General features: G+C 50.2%; 1 protein-coding gene across 6 annotated transcripts in view; it reads right to left on the bottom strand.

The window, feature by feature from the left end:
• LINGO1 (leucine rich repeat and Ig domain containing 1) overlaps positions 1-15,405 on the bottom strand; it is a 473,862-nt gene that overhangs the window by 366,661 nt on the left and 91,796 nt on the right. For 4 of the 6 annotated variants that reach the window (XM_075069524.1, XM_032799821.2, XM_032799824.2 and 1 more), the window contains exon 3: positions 12,426-12,495. The exons of the other annotated variants lie outside the window; for them this stretch is intronic. The gene's annotated coding sequence lies outside the window, so the exon portion shown is untranslated. The remainder of the gene's footprint in view (positions 1-12,425; positions 12,496-15,405) is intronic. 6 annotated transcript variants of the gene reach the window in all.

Below are 15,405 nucleotides of genomic sequence, written 5' to 3'. Positions count from 1 at the left end.
CTCACAGAGTCCTCCGGGACTGTCCAATAAAAACTGTTTCCTGCCACTACCAACCTAGAACCAGCAATCCAGACAGGGAACGCTCCAGTCGGCCATCTCAAGCCCCAGAGCCACCCAGTCTCCCCGTAGCAGGCACTTGGATTGCAGCAGAATATTTCAGAAGTATATCATTACAAAGACTGTCGACGAGCATATGGAGCTAGAGGCTGATGGAGGTTTTAAGGGACACTGCATTCTTTCAAGGAGTTATTTTTCAAAGTGTGATGTTCCTCCTCTACAAGCAGCACCTGTCTGTTTTCCCAGGAAACGAATGATGGGCCTCTATCCAGATTTGGTTCTTGAGCTGTTTGTTTAAGGGTGTTTGTTTTGACAAATCAGTCCTTGCTGATGCAGGAAGTGGAATATGAAGGGGTGGGAAATCTGTAGAGCATAGGACCAGCAAGGAGGTATAATGGGGTATGATGGTCTTTTCTTAGCCATTAGGGCATGGCAAGGCATTGCCAGCATACAGAGCTTTGGTGCTGGCCAGCAGGGGCATTGGAGGGTAACATACATAGAATTTTAACCAGCAGTCTCTGTTCTGATCAGCCCAGCCCATTGCAAGGGGTGAAAGGGAAGGAGATCCAGGTCTATCAGATGTTTAGACTTGCTGTACTTCCTCTGAGAAACTTCCCCAAAGGTTCGGCAGGCTGCCCACCTGCTGAGCCGTAGAATCTCGCACACGCACCTTCCTCCATGCCATGCCTCCTTGGAACTAACTTTGTGAGCACCAAACTGCTGCCTGGACAGTCACACAACCAGGGAGCCCTTCCCCATCTCCAGCACCACCAGCCCTGTCTCTTCCACTGTGTCTCCTCCCCTACCCCTCTTTACTGAGCCCCCTGCTGGCTCTGTGTGCGCCTGGGTTTTGCTCCTTTTCTCAGAGTTACTAGTGGGACATAGTGGAGCACGGCCCATTGCGGGAGGAGCTCAGAGCCCACAGAACAACAGCGTTGAGACACCGGAGTATTCTATCTAATAGATTTGGAACGTATTCCCTTCCATCTCTCATAGCCAGCCCCAGCTGCCCGGCAGAATATGTCCTTCTCCCATGGGGTAAAGGGTCTGGGGGAGGTCCGGTGAGGCAGGAGTCGGAACAGAGGAGGATACAGTTGGCTCTGAGGTCTGGAGGGGGAAAGTCTACGAGGAGCATTGGTTTTGCATTCTCACTCGGCTCTGCAGAACAGAGTGACCTACTTTTCCCCATGGTAGAGCCATTATCAGACACAGCAGTGCAGGCAGCAGCAGCGCGGGGTTTCTTGTCTTTTCTAACACGTACAGATGTCTTGTCATAAACCAGCCGCTTGATTTCAAGTTTGCCAGCCAGAGCCCCGTCCCAGCTGGCAATTTCTGTATGCAGAGTGTTGGCTGTCAGGAGGGGAAGAAAAGGGATGTGTACGTATGGGGGGGTGGGCACACAAAGGATGGACACACACAGTTTCCATAAACTCCACAGACTTTTTACACACACACCCCCTTCCCCCGAAAAATTCATAGCACCTCTCAGCCAAGAGGTGGAAGAGGAGGATTTATCTATCGTCTTAACTGTGTCTAATCCCAGCTGGAGTCCCACAATAAACGAAACCAGCTAAATAAAATGCCTTCCTGCAAGGTCTCTCTTTCAAGAACAGTCAGCTACTTCCAGGAAATGAACCTGGACGCTCCCCAAAACGCTGCCTCCGCTTTCCACTCAGACTTAAACCCACATGTGAGAGACCATTCCATTATGGAGAACGTATTTACTGGGGCTTAATGCACCACGCCATGGCCACCCATCTAAAGCCTCGGAAAAACATACACTTTGCTTAATCGATTGTAAGCAGTTTAAACACTGCTCCCCAGCAGTTCAGGAAGCCCTAATTCCAGGAATGACCTGAATCTCTTTAAAGGGCAGTAGAGGGATGGCGGGGAGGGGAGAAGAACCAGAAATTTGCTGCACGTTAATTTATTCCAGTCACATCCCTGCAGAACAGCATCTGGGAGCAAACACACCTGTGTACTGAGATTAATGCCCACTGAGCAGAGACCCTAATCGTCCATGCTCCTGAGAAATCTTAATGGTTTTAAGTCCATCCTAGATAATAATACAGTGCACTAATGAATACAGCGACCTTCACAGCGGAGCTGGCTGTATATTGAACACAAACGTGAGCAACAAGCAACCTTGCCACTGTGGATGTAAACACTACATCAGATCCAGCCATTCCAGATGCAAAGAAGGAGCTTTCTTCCTACCTGGAGGTGGAGACAGGCTGAGCCCCAAATGTCTCTCTGATGTATCTAGGTCAACTCACAGACCTTGAAAGGAAAAGATGCCACTCAGTAAAAAGCAAGTTGGAAAGATGCTGAGAGCTCCCTATTATTAGGAAGGGTGTGAGGAAGCCATGCTAATGAATTAGACTTCCTGTCCCTGGAAGAAAGAAGCCACTTAGGTCACTGCTATCCTAGAAAGGGTTTAAAGGCAAGATGTGTCATTTACTGATGGAAGATTTATGTGATCCCTTGTAAGGATTTTTAATCCACAAAGAGAAGAGATGAGAAAGGGATCTATAAAGGAGGATGAGCTTTTGCAGGGAATCTCCCACTATTGCATGACCACTAGCAATGGGGAGCTGTAGCATCCATAGAGCTAAGGCAACTGCTAGCTTTCCTACCTTTGTTTCATCTAGGCTTAGGCAACTCAGTGGTTAAAGATCCTGATGCCATGCAGATGTCGTTCCCCTCACTGGCAGCGCTTGAGTGTGGAGGCAGCTTGGGTCAATGGTTCCAACTCGCCTTGGGTCAACTGTGAATGAAAGTCCCTGATGACTGGTGCTCCTCACTGAGCTGTGCAAAGCAGTCTCAGCCCAGGAGTTCATGAATGAGCATCCATCTCACGCACAGCCCCGCGGTGTCCTTGTTGACAAGCTCAGCAGAGGGGCCAAGAATGGAACTGAGCGTGGAGTCCCCTGTAATCCTTAGAGCTGTTCCCTCAGGATAGGGGAGGGCAGAGGTGGAAGTAAGCCGTTACGGTCCAGTCCGGCATACCAGAAAGAGCCAGTACACCGTGGCGGATCGCACCAGCTTCCACGGTGGGGATTTAAAGGGCTCTGGGCTCCCCGCTGCAGCAGGCAGCCCAGAGCCCTTTGAATTCCACCCGTGGCTCGGTGGCCAGGCTCGGGGCTGGATTTAAAGGGCTCAGAGCTCCCGTGGCTGCGGGGAGCCAGAGCCCTTTAAATCCCAGCCGCGGCTCCGACCACAGTGGCGGCCGGAGTCCGGGGCCTTTAATTTGGCCCTGAGCCCCAGGGTTGATTTAAAGGCCCTGAGGCTCCCAGCCACAGCCGTGCTCCAGGGCCTTTAAATCTTGAAAGGTACCGCCTCTTCGGATTGAGGCCATGCCTCCCATCAGGACTCCAGCAGTATCGGTAAGTCCTGTAGATTACTTTCATCCCTGGGGGAGGGCAGCTTGCGGGGTCGGAACTCAGCTGCATCTGCTCGGTGGGGAAGCGAAGGCCTTCAGGCTCCAGAGCTGTTAAGCCAGCAGGCCAGGTGGAATCTGTGTGTGTCCAGTGGGCAGGAACTGGGGGCTCTTCCCATAACCTTTACCTCTGCGAGGGGCCAGTTTCCCATTTGCACCTTCTCACATGAGACACTGGATGGGGGGCATCTAGGAGGCAGGACAGATTTTTCTTTCTGTCCTTTCTGCCAGGGCACACCTGGGGGAAGGTAATAATTGTACTGAACCACATTTGCTGCGCACTCAAACTCTCTCTGGGCTCAGACAAAGCAACAGACCATGGGGCGATGCTTTGGCCCAGTCTCTCATCTGCCCTGGACACCCCAGCCTAACAGCATCATCATTCCATGTGCAGATAAATCAAGAGGCAGAAACCCTAGAGGCTCATGCAGAGCCACGGGCTGCTCGTGAAATGCGACCCTTCTACACAATGCACAGCGGCTTCATCTTGTTTTTATTTTTAAAACAATGTTAAGTGCTTGGAGTGCTGCCTGATTGCCAGCAGTCCGGAGCCCCACACAAGGATCCTCTCACCGTGCCACTTTGATTGGCTTGAGAGGAAGATTATCTCCAGGGTAAATGGGAAAATAACCCTCTCTCAACCTGCAAATCTCTCCTAATTGCACCGGATCCTTCACCCAGATGCTGTGACAGCCTGCGCATTGGCACTCCAGTGCTGGCCCTGGCCCAGTGTCTATATTCTGCCGACTGCTCCTAGAACACCAATGCTGCATCCTAGCCACACTTTCAGCAGCAGTTCCCTGTGCCCAGTGTTCCTTCATACCCCTAGCCCCAGAGCTGCTCCCTCCTTCTCCTGTCGCTATGGGGCAGAGGGCTCTCCAGTGCTAAGGGGTGTGGCAATGGTCCCCTCTTTGTGCAGGGCAAGCTCCCAGAGCTCTCTCTGCCCCACACCAAGGGGGCAGGGTCTATAGACCTGTATTGTCATTCATGACAGTGGGTAGTCATTGGACCAAGGAAAGAGGATGAGAATGACCCTATAGTCCGGTGGTCAGGGCGCTCACCTAGAACAGAGGCTCTCAACCTTTCCAGACTAGTGTACCCCTTTCAGGAGTCTGATTTGTCTTGTGAACCCCCAAGTTACACCTCACTTCACTGTTTGCCAAATGCTGGGAATGGGCGACAGGGGATGGATCACTTGATGATTACTTGTTCCGTTCATTCCCTCTGAAGCACCTGGCATTGGCCACTGCCAGAAGACAGGATACTGGGCTAGATGGACCATTGGTCTGACCAAGTATGGCTGTTCTTATGTTCTTAAAAACTATTTGCTTACAAAATCAGACAGACACTTACAAAAGTCTGACAGCACATTATTAATGAAAAACTACTTACTTTTTCATTTTTACCATATAATTATAAAATACATCAATTGGAATATAAATATTGTACTTACATTTCAGTGTACAGTATATAAAGCAGTAGAAACAAGTCATTGTCTGTATGAAATTTTAGTTTGTACTGACTTAGCTAGTGCTTTTTATGTACCTGTTGTAAAACTAACCAAATATCTAGAGGAGCTGATGTACCTCCTGGAAGACTCTGTGTACCTCCAGGGGTATGTGTCCCCTAGTTCAGAACCACTGCCCTAGGACACAGGAGACCCAACTTTAGTCCCTGCTCCAGCGACTATCTAATTATTTATACACAGTGGAATGGATTCTATGGGAGAGACCGAGGGAGCCCCACAATGGAATATCTGAGTGCTAGAGCCCTACCAAATGCACGGCCATGAAAAATGTGTCACAGACAATGAAATTTGGTGTTCTGTGTGCTTTTACCCTACACTACACAGATTTCACGGGAGAGACCGGCGCTTCTCAAATTGAGCATCCTGGCACAAAAGGGAGTTGCAGGGGGGGTCACAAGTTTATTTTAGGGTGTCACGGTATTGCTAGCCTTACTTCTGCACTGACTTCAGAGCTGGGCAGCCAGAGATCGGCAGCTGTTGGCCGGGCGCCCAGCTCTGAAGGCAGCACCCTGCCAGCAGCAGCACAGGAGTAAGGGTGGCAATACCATACCATGCCATCCTTACTTCTGCACTGCTGCTGGCGGCAGCTCTGTCTTCAGAGCTGGGCTCCTGGCTAACAGCTGCTGCTCTTCAGCTTCCCAGCTCTGCAGGGAGCAGTGCAGAAGTAAGTGTGGCAGTACCATACCATGCCATCCTTACTTCTGCACTGCTGCAGGTGGCGGCTCTGCCTTCAGAGCTGGGCTCCTGGCCAGTAGTCACCACTCTCCAGATGCTCAGCTCTGCCACCGGCAGCACAGAAGTAAGGGTAGCAGTACCACAATCCCTCCTACAATAACCTTGTGACACCACACCACACACACACACACACAACTCCTTTTGGGGTCAGGAAACCTACAAATACAACACCGTGAAATTTCAGATTTAAATAGCTGAAATCATGAAATTTATTATTTTAAAAATCCTATGACAATGAAATTGACCAAAATGGACCTTGAGATTGTCAGGGCCCTACACGTAGCTCAATGGTCAGGCCACTCAGCTGAGTGGTAGGAAACCCCTCCTCTTCAGGCAGACCCTCAGGATTCCAGATGCCAAGTGAGTACCCTAACCATGTGGCAAAGATTTATAAAAAGGAGGCCTCCAACCCTCTTCCAGGTATTTTGTGAATCTAGTCCTCTGTTGCTTTGGTCAAAATGCCTGAAATGGAAACAAAAAATTTTGAGCACAGTCATTTCCTTTTGACCGTTCTGAACATTTCAATTTCTTGGTTTGGCCGAAACTATTTGGTGAACCCGACAGGAATTCGCCCGTCGTTTCGGGTGGACTGAAAAAGGGCTTTTTGGGCAAATAAACTATTGACAGGAAAATTTTCTCCAAGCTCTAGTTTAAATCCCAACTACGGAAATGAGAGAAGTGAGATGGCACCATACAAGAACACACGGTGTGGAAGGGAAGGAGAAGAATGAGGTAATGTTAGACCCAGCTCGGGGTAATGGCAAGCAAAGTGTTTTTGAATATAGCCTGGGAAAGCAAAGCACAGAAGATAAAGTAGGTCTACTAGCGAAAGGAGATGCAGGATGAAATTAAAGACGATACAAACAATAGCTGAGATACTCAGCTCCTTTTTTTATATCTGCCTTTACAGCAGAAAATATAGGAAAGTCTGAGCAATTATGGGGCATGGAAGACACCGTAAAAACAGCTATTGTTAAAGGGGAGACAGGAGAACATGGACAATGCGAATATAAACAGATCAGCTAGTCTGGATGAAATCACACTGCCAGCAGCTTTTGGCTGACACGCAGCACTAACATTGAAAGCAGACCCTTGCCAAACTCTTGCTGATGGGGCATGGGCTACCAGCACCAGTCTCTTGGCATGGGTGGAGTGCCAAATGGCATAGAGCGTATACACTGGCCCCTCCCCTCCCAGGCTGAGGGGCAGGGAGAGGGTGTGTGAGATGCCAGTGGCAGGGGAGCTAGGCCCAGCATTTATCCCTCCCCCCAACTGCAGGTGGGACTCCAGGGGAGGGGATGTTGGTAGTGCAATGGGGGGTCTGGCTCCTCTGCTTAGAGGAGATGTGATGGGTATTCTTGCTCTCTTGTTCTTTCTGTCTTTCTGCCTTCAGGGCATCAAGGGGAGAAAATGGATAGTGAGCAAGGTAGGAAAGAGGGGTGGACACTAAATGGGGAGTGGATCTGGGGGGAGAATGGTGAGTAGATTTCAGGGCATGTGGTGCAGAGTGTGAGAAGAGAAGGGCTGTGGAAGGTGGAAGAGATCCTGCCCAGATACCATGGAGATGGCCACTATATCAAAACCTGAGTTGACCAGACCACCTCCAACTCTGCATCCCCCATCCCTCATCTTCATATTGCACAGATCCGGAAAACCTGCTCGCCAGAACAGGCACTTCCCCTCACTGGCCCCATGCAGAGAGAGGAGCCACTAGACAGCTCCCCATGCCAAAGCAGCAACCTCAGCCAGGCTGGGATTCTGGGAGCCTGGCAGTTATGGGCACCTAGCACTGGGGGTGGGGGTGGGGGTCTGTAAAGGGGATTAACAGATTGACTTTAGGAAAGGGAAGATCCCGACTGAACACCAAGGCAAGCTCCCTAGTGCTGAGATGGACCAGCCCGTACAGCAGTGTATCCAGGGAAAGAGCAGAAGCTCCATTTGCAAGGAATGGTCCTGCTCTGGGCTGGATGATCCGGTAGGTCCTTTCTACCACTAACATCTCTGATTCCCCAACACAAACCCCAGGGAGAGGGTGACACTTCCAGCCTGTTTTGGGTTCTTCCATTGGCCTCAATGAGCTTTGAATCAGACCCTTTTTATCCAGCTCTACTTATAACCCATTACTGCTGGGGTCTCTCTGGGAGCTTTACCCCATTGAAACCCTGATGCGCACCCCACACCCCTGAAACTCCTGGCAGGAACTTGGGTGCCACTCACACCAGACAGAGGTGAACTTTGCCAAACTGCCCATCACATTTGCCTTGTGCAGAACAATGCCGGGGGAAAGGATTAAAGGGAGGGGGTTGCTGGTCCTCTCTCCAAAGGGACCCCAGCGTGGTGTGACTGAGCTCCTCTCCTGCCTCTCTGATCTGATCCGAGCAGGCAGTCGGCTCCGAGAACCCCTGCAGCCTCCCTGGCACAGGCATGCGCTGGCACAGGGAGCTGTCAGCCCCCTTCACGACTCACGCAGCCATCTCCCTTCCAGCAAAAAATCAGATGAGCCCTTTAAAAATCTGAGATAAACAGGGAAAGGGGATGGAGGTGGCTAATGAGATCCCAGCCACTGTGTGAGGTGTGAGGAGAGCTCAGATGCTACACTGGCCTAAAGCAATTGTGCCTGAAGGACATAGTCAGAGAGGGAGAGTGTCAGGGACCGTGTGGCACTAACGAGGCTCGGGCAGCAGCACAGGGTTGTAGGGGTCAGAGAAGAGAGGGCAACAAGTTTAAAGGAGTCTTTGCTAAGAATGGGTCAGGGAGCAGAGAGTCTAGTGTATAGAGCAGGGACCTGAGAGTCAGGATTCCTGGGTTGTACTGGCCACTCTGCCAATGACTCACCAGCCTATGGCAAGTCACATAGCACCTCTGCCTCCGTTTCCCCATCAGTAAAATGGGGGTATCTAGAGTCACCCCCAAGGCAGACTGCTGTGGGCCCACTGAGGGTGGTGTGGGACTTTCCATTCCGTCTGGGATAATCCTCAGACAGCTGCTTAGCAGGTAGCACCCCAGGAATTTAAGGGGCTGGCGCACTGCCTCTTTGCTATAGGCATGTCTCTCTGGGCCTAGGTGAGCTCTTGGAGCTGTGGGTTCTAGTGGTGCTCGACGCTGTCATGCAGCTCCCATGGCCATCGGTGGGGTTGCACACTGGGCTCAAAGGCCTTCTCTCCCCCAAGCTCCTCCTCCGACAGCTGCGCGCAGGAGAATACGGACTCAAGGGACCAGGCAGGTCTGTCCTTGTTATGTCGTCGTTAAAAACTGCTCCTTGCTAATTGCAAACGGATGCCTAGCCTCCCCAAAGGCATCTTGGTAGGAATGGAATATGCAGGATTAGGACAATGAGTGGGAGATATAACTCAGCATGTTAAAAACACTACACGCTGCACAAAATATTCTGTTGTTTCCTGGCTGCTGGGAAAAATTCACACCTGAGAGGTTCGGGAAGGGGACAAAAACCCCACTGTGGGGCACAAGTATCTAGTGCATGGGAACAAAGGACGCAAGCCCAGTTTTAGTCCCAACTTTGCTGTCGACCGGCCTTAGTGATACTTTGCGCACATACACCACCTTGCACGAACTGTGTAGGAGGAAAATGTGATTAGCCCCATTTCCAGGCACGGAAATGGAGGCTCAGAGAAGTTCAGCAATATTGCCAAGGCCACGCAAAAGTCGTGTCAGAACCAGGACCAGCTCCTTGGTCTGGATCCCCAGTGTCATCCCTAAACCATAGTGCAACCTCCACATACTTTTCCTTATCTGCCCTGCAGTAGCTCCTGGAGGCTGCAACATACTTGCTACCTTGCAAACACAGAACAAAGAGACAGTACCTGCCCAAAGAACTTACGGTCCAAGATCCGCACGTGTCAGGGGAAATCTTCAGAACTCAGGGCCGTGCCCCCAGACAATCGTCTTCCTCTGCACTGCATCCTGTCCCTCCTCGTTGAGCTCCAACAGGAGCACTGCCCCTATAATGGGTTCAGCAGCTGCCACCCTGACATGCGCTCAGGCGTGAGTATAGCTCAGTGGACGAGTCACAGAGTAAGTTACTGGTAAGTTCCAGCACTGCATGGAGTTGCTCCCTATCCGCATCCAGTGGAGCCCAAGGGTATCCATGAAGGCACTGTCACAGATTATGGGCACAGGGACGGGTGGGAACAAAGCCCCAGAGCCCCACCCCCAGGGTAAGTGAAGGGGTCAGTCTAGGCCCATCTCCCCAGCAGGATCGTGCTGCCCCTTTCAGACCCACAATTCATCCAAATCATTTTAAAAGTTCAGAATAAAATGGAATTTACCTCTCATTAAAATGAAGTTTGTCACTTGAGTAACAAACTGGCCAGCTCTGCGGCAGAAATAGCTCCATTAGCACATTTCTCCCTTCCCTAAACGAGTTGAGAATGGGTAGGTTTTGAAAATCCCCACGGACAGTTCAACTTTCTTCCCCACCCCTTCCTGAATGAACCCCAAGATAATTATCCACCAGGAACCCCAGTCAGAGAGAGGCCTCTCCTCTGGTTAGTTACAGGGCTAATTAGTAGAAAATGCCAGCACTAGAGGGGCAGTCTGGGCCTGTCACAATCTCACCCTGCCCTGCCTTACTCCCACTCCTTCTCTCCCGCCCCCTTTTTATTCATTTCCCACATCTCACATTGTTTGCTCGGTTTTTATCTGCAAAGCAATTAGCAAAAGGGATCCGAGGCGGGTCTGTGAACTCCCACAGCTCTGCAAACAGGCCGGTTAATTCAACACCAACCCCCTCCCCAACCCCGACCCCGTCCCCCAGTCCTGGCACAATGGAAGAACTGCTGCCAGAGAGAACTAGGTGGTACCAGGCTCAGCCACTTCTGGGAGACGGAGGGGATTTGGCCTCCTTCTCCTCTAGATCCAGGACAAAGCAGAGCTCTCTGCAGAGATTTTGTGAGAGCGGAATGGAAGCAAGCACACCACGCGTTTCCATCCACCCTTCCACCAAATCAACCCATTCAGTCAGCTCAGTCTGGGTGCCACTCCGCAAAGTAGATTGACACCAGTCCTGAAAATCAGCTCTGGGGACAGCTTCCTTCCAGTGTGGACCAGCGGGAGCCCTCTGGGCTAGCACAGTGATTCTCAGGCTTCTCTATACAGGGACCACTTCCTTTTAGCACAACAGGAAGGACAGGTGTTTGTGACCACCTGACACCTCTGCGAAACCTCTCCAGCTCGAGACCTCTTGGGCTGGAGGGATGGAGACATCTCCTTCCCATGTGGGACTGCGATAGACAGAACCCCCAACCCATCACTAGTGTAGGGGGCTTTCTGAGGGTCAGAATTTGGAGACGAGACCCTGGAAGGGGATAGAAGGGGTTCTGTTGGTTAGTGACATGAATAGCATGGGAGAGAAGGAGCTCTGGTTTGACAGGGGCCTGGGAATAGGATAGACAGACCTCAAGGTGTTAGGACTACACAGACAGCCTCCTCCCTCCTGGGACTCAGAGGATGGTGTGGCTGAGGATCGTGGACACTGAGTCAAGTCCCATGTGTAGAGCTCTACCAAATTTACGGCCATGAAAAATGCATCACAGATGATTAAGTCTGGTCTTCCCCCGTGAAAACTGGTCTTTTGTGTGCTTTTACCCTACATTATACAGATTTCACTGAGGAGCCCAGAGTTTTCCAATTTGGGTGTCCTGACCCAAAAGGGAGTTGCGGGGGGGTTTGCAAGATTATTTTAGGGGGATTGCAGTATTGCTACCCTTAGTTCTGTGCTGCTGCTGGTGGGGTGCTGCCTTCAGAGCTATGCGACTAGAGAGTGGTGGCTGTTGGCCGGGTCCCCAGCTCTGAAGGCTGCACCGCTGCCAGCAGCAGCACAGAAGTAAGGCTGGCAATACCGTGATCCCCCTAAAATAACCTTGTGGTACGCCCTCCCCAGCAACTCCTTTTTGGGTCAGGACCCCTACAATTACAACACCCTAACATTTCAGATTTAATAGCTGGAATCATGAAATTTACCATTTTTAAAATCCTATGACCATGAAATTGACAAAAATGGACCATGAATGCCCATGTGTGACTGAGGACTTGAAGACGGACACATAGCAGCACAGGAGACTCTGGGTTAAAGGGGGCTGAATCCCCTGAAGAGATAAGTCTCCATTTCTCATGTCTCCAGTCCTCTTTTCAGTCCTCACCAGCATTTCTTTCTCCCCCTCTTGGACAGTGGCTGCTGCTTCTCTTGCTGCACTGAGTTAATTAGAAAAGAAGCCCTGCTGCTAGGGGCTTGGAATGCACAAATTAAATGTTCTGTGCAAGGTCATGTCAAGGCCCTCTTTTCTTGACCGCAGCAGAGGAAGTGTAAGATGTGCCCAGCCCAGCCTGGAGCCCTGGCACCAACTAATTCCACAGCATCTCTTTCTTTAGCATGAATCCAGCATTCTAGGCCCCTGTGTCAACAACAGGGGATGAATGTGTTGGGTTTCCAGGTCAGTGCCCATCTGTAGCCTAAAATGATTATAATGCAAAGAGAGAGAATGGGGTGGGAGGAGTAGGGCAGGGGCTCTTTCTCCATCACCAGCACTGCACCTTCAGAGACACCCTGCCAAACCTGATCAGCCCAGCCACAGTGGGAAAGTCAGTACAACCAGCGTGCGTCCACACACCCCCTCTGCCAGCGAAGTACAAACGTTAGCACCTGCTTACCAAACTGCTGACTTCTCAGCTCTGAACCGGAGGGCTCCAGAGCATTTTGGATGCCTGCCAGTTTTGTGGGCTATTAAAGAAAACAAAATAATACAGCAATAAGCCACCAGCTTTGTTTGTAAAAGGACATGGCATGTGTCACACTATTGCAAGACTGGCATTCAAAGGAACAGGGCGACAGAATGCCCAACATGCACTGCTAAGTGTTAGAAGTAGTGTTTATTGATACTTGGTCCAGAGGAGAGATTAATTTTATGGGATGCTTGGGGGCTTTGATCTGACTGCATCCCCATCCAATCATCCATAATATAGACTATAATTATTGTTGACATTTATACAATGATGTTCTTCAACAACACCTTCTTCAAAGGTAACATGAATAGTCATACCTTGGATGATTAGACAGACAGACAGAAGCACTTTGCATCCTTCGGTCTCAAAGTGCTGTACCCAGTGTGGGAAAGCATCATTATGGCCATCAGGGCCAGTGCTTTCTTTAGGCGACCCTAGGCGGTTGTTTAGGGTGCCAGGATTCAAGGGTGGCATTTTGTGCGCTCCCCATGGGGTGCACGGGAGCTTCCGGTTCTGCTCCCGTCACACCACTGAAGAAGGACCTTCTGCCAACATGCCACAGAAAACAGCGGTAGGCAACTGAGCAGCTCATTGACTGCTGCTGTCAGTTGTGACATTTTGGCAAAGGGTCCTTCTTCGGTGGCACGATGGCAGCAGAACCAGAAGCTCCTGCATGCCCTGTGGGGAGCGCACAAAACGCCGCCCTCTGAATTCTGCCTAGGGCGCCAGAAACCCTGGCGCTGCTCCTGATGGCCATTGGTAGTTGGGGAACCTGAGGCATGGAGAGATAAGGCCCAAATTTTCCAGATGTGGCCTCTGATTTTGGGTGCTTCATTTTCTAATATTCCAGCCTAGGAAACCTAGGGCTTGATTTTCACAGGTGTTGAGCACCAACAGCTCTCAATGGAGGCAACAGAAACTGGGGGTGCTCAGTGCCTATAAGCATCAGGTCGGGTTGTCCTAAGTTGGACACCCAAGATTAGAGGCCTCCACCCTGAAAAAAAAACATGGCCCTGAAGGACCCATCCAAGGCCATATAGTAACTCAACAGCAGAGCATGGAAGAGAAATCAGGTCTCTTAGCTCCAGTGTTGTATCCACTTGACCATCCTGACTCCCTGGTATCCAAAGACAAGAATGAGCACACAGACACACATGCACCGCAGGTACACATTCCCACACAAATCTGGCAGCAGTCTGGATCTCCCTCAGGTTCTCCTTTCTGCCAGGTCAGCTTGCAGCCTCCCCAGAGAGCTGTCCGTTCCCTGAGGTGCTGAAATGTATTCCCCCTCCAACTAAGTGCGTTTGTCTTTCAGGTTCACAATAACAGCGCCCTCCCCTGACTCTGCCTCCTTGGATTAGTTCCTTCAAGCCAATACTGAAGGTGAGCGAAATTAATAACTTGGGTTGCGGGGGTCAAGCAGGATCCCTCCAGCTTTCAAACACAGACAATCAGGCTGCTGGGTTGCCTATTTCAAAAAAGGAAAACACCAGGACACCTCCAGAAGCAGCAACAGAGAGACGGGTGTAGGGCTGATTTCCTGCTTGAGCTACTGTTCAGATGGAAGGGTTTGGCCCACCCAGACCCTCATAGCTCCTTCATGGCTGTTAGAACTTGTGCACAGTACAGCAGAGGCACTGCATGGGGCTCTGCTTCTCAGTTGACAATGACCCTCTTCCCTACTGCAGGCATAGGAACACATGTGCTTTCTGCACACCACAGGTCCTGTCCCTGTTTTCCCCCTCAGCCAAAATCAAGACCAGCCTAGTGTAAGAGGAAGAGGGAGGGAAGCTGAAGATCATTTCACTCATTCTCCTGTCCTTCCATCCCCAGTCAGAGCAGCACACACATGATTCCAGGTGTTTTCAAACAGCTCTGCAAGTCATTGTCTCTGAAACAAGCCCCCCTTCAAAAAACAAGTACACAGGTGCTGCTTGCCCCTTCAAAGTACTGACAACCTGGATGCCCTGCTTGCCTTTGGTTTTTAAACATTTAGAATATGCAGATGCCCCAAGCTTCTTATAATTCAGGCTCAGGACACGGGCAGTGTTTTGGAACTTGCCCAAACCATCTGCTGTCCGTGTGTGCATGCTGCAAAGAGTGATCTACCTTCAGCCCCCATCTCCAGCGCTGCTTGTCAGAGTGCTGTGCATTTCCAAAGATAAGCCACCTCACCATTCAACACAGCAGCACAGCTAGCAACGCACCAGTGTCAAACTGTTCTGAATGGGGACTCCCTCTAGAAAGAAACTTTTTGCTCTGGGCAGGCTCAACAAACTTTTCACAAAAATGCACTGCTGATGGGGATGACTTTACTGTGATATGCAGCCACCTCTAGGTGAAAGGCATCAGACATTTCAACAGTGCACTGGAACAGTTTAGAACAGCAAGTAAATACAGATATCAGACCAGATCCTCCACTGGTATAAAACAGTGTCACTCTGCTGCAGCCAATGAAGCAACACCAAGATATGCCAGCTAAGGATGTGGCCCCCACTATCCAAGCGAATGGGCATGGAGGAGGACACTTCCAGGAGGGCAATGATCAACAGTAAAAATTTTGCAAAACTAGTGACAGTTTTTCAATGCAATTTGGCCTTAAAATGGTTCATTGATTCATTCTGGGTAATTTCCGCACCGCCCCTCCCCCACTATTCTACAAAATTGAATTAAACTGATATTTCCTATCAAAAACATGAAATTCCAAAACCAAAAAATGTCAGATATCAAAGCCAGCTTTTATTTGGAAGGTGCTTATCTTTTTGCTCACAACAGGGCTCATTTTTACTGGAAAAGGGCTGAGATTTTGAGTGAAAAGATTCGTAAAATGCAGCAAATTGGGTTCATTTTTAAAGTTTTCAACACAAAAACCAAAACAAAACAAAAATCTGCCTTGCATTTTGAGTAG

Source organism: Chelonoidis abingdonii, chromosome 9 (assembly GCF_003597395.2).
Source record: "Chelonoidis abingdonii isolate Lonesome George chromosome 9, CheloAbing_2.0, whole genome shotgun sequence".
Lineage (NCBI taxonomy): Eukaryota > Metazoa > Chordata > Testudines > Testudinidae > Chelonoidis > Chelonoidis abingdonii.
Note: the sequence above shows the minus strand (reverse complement) of the source record. Positions and strands in the feature narration are given on the sequence as shown.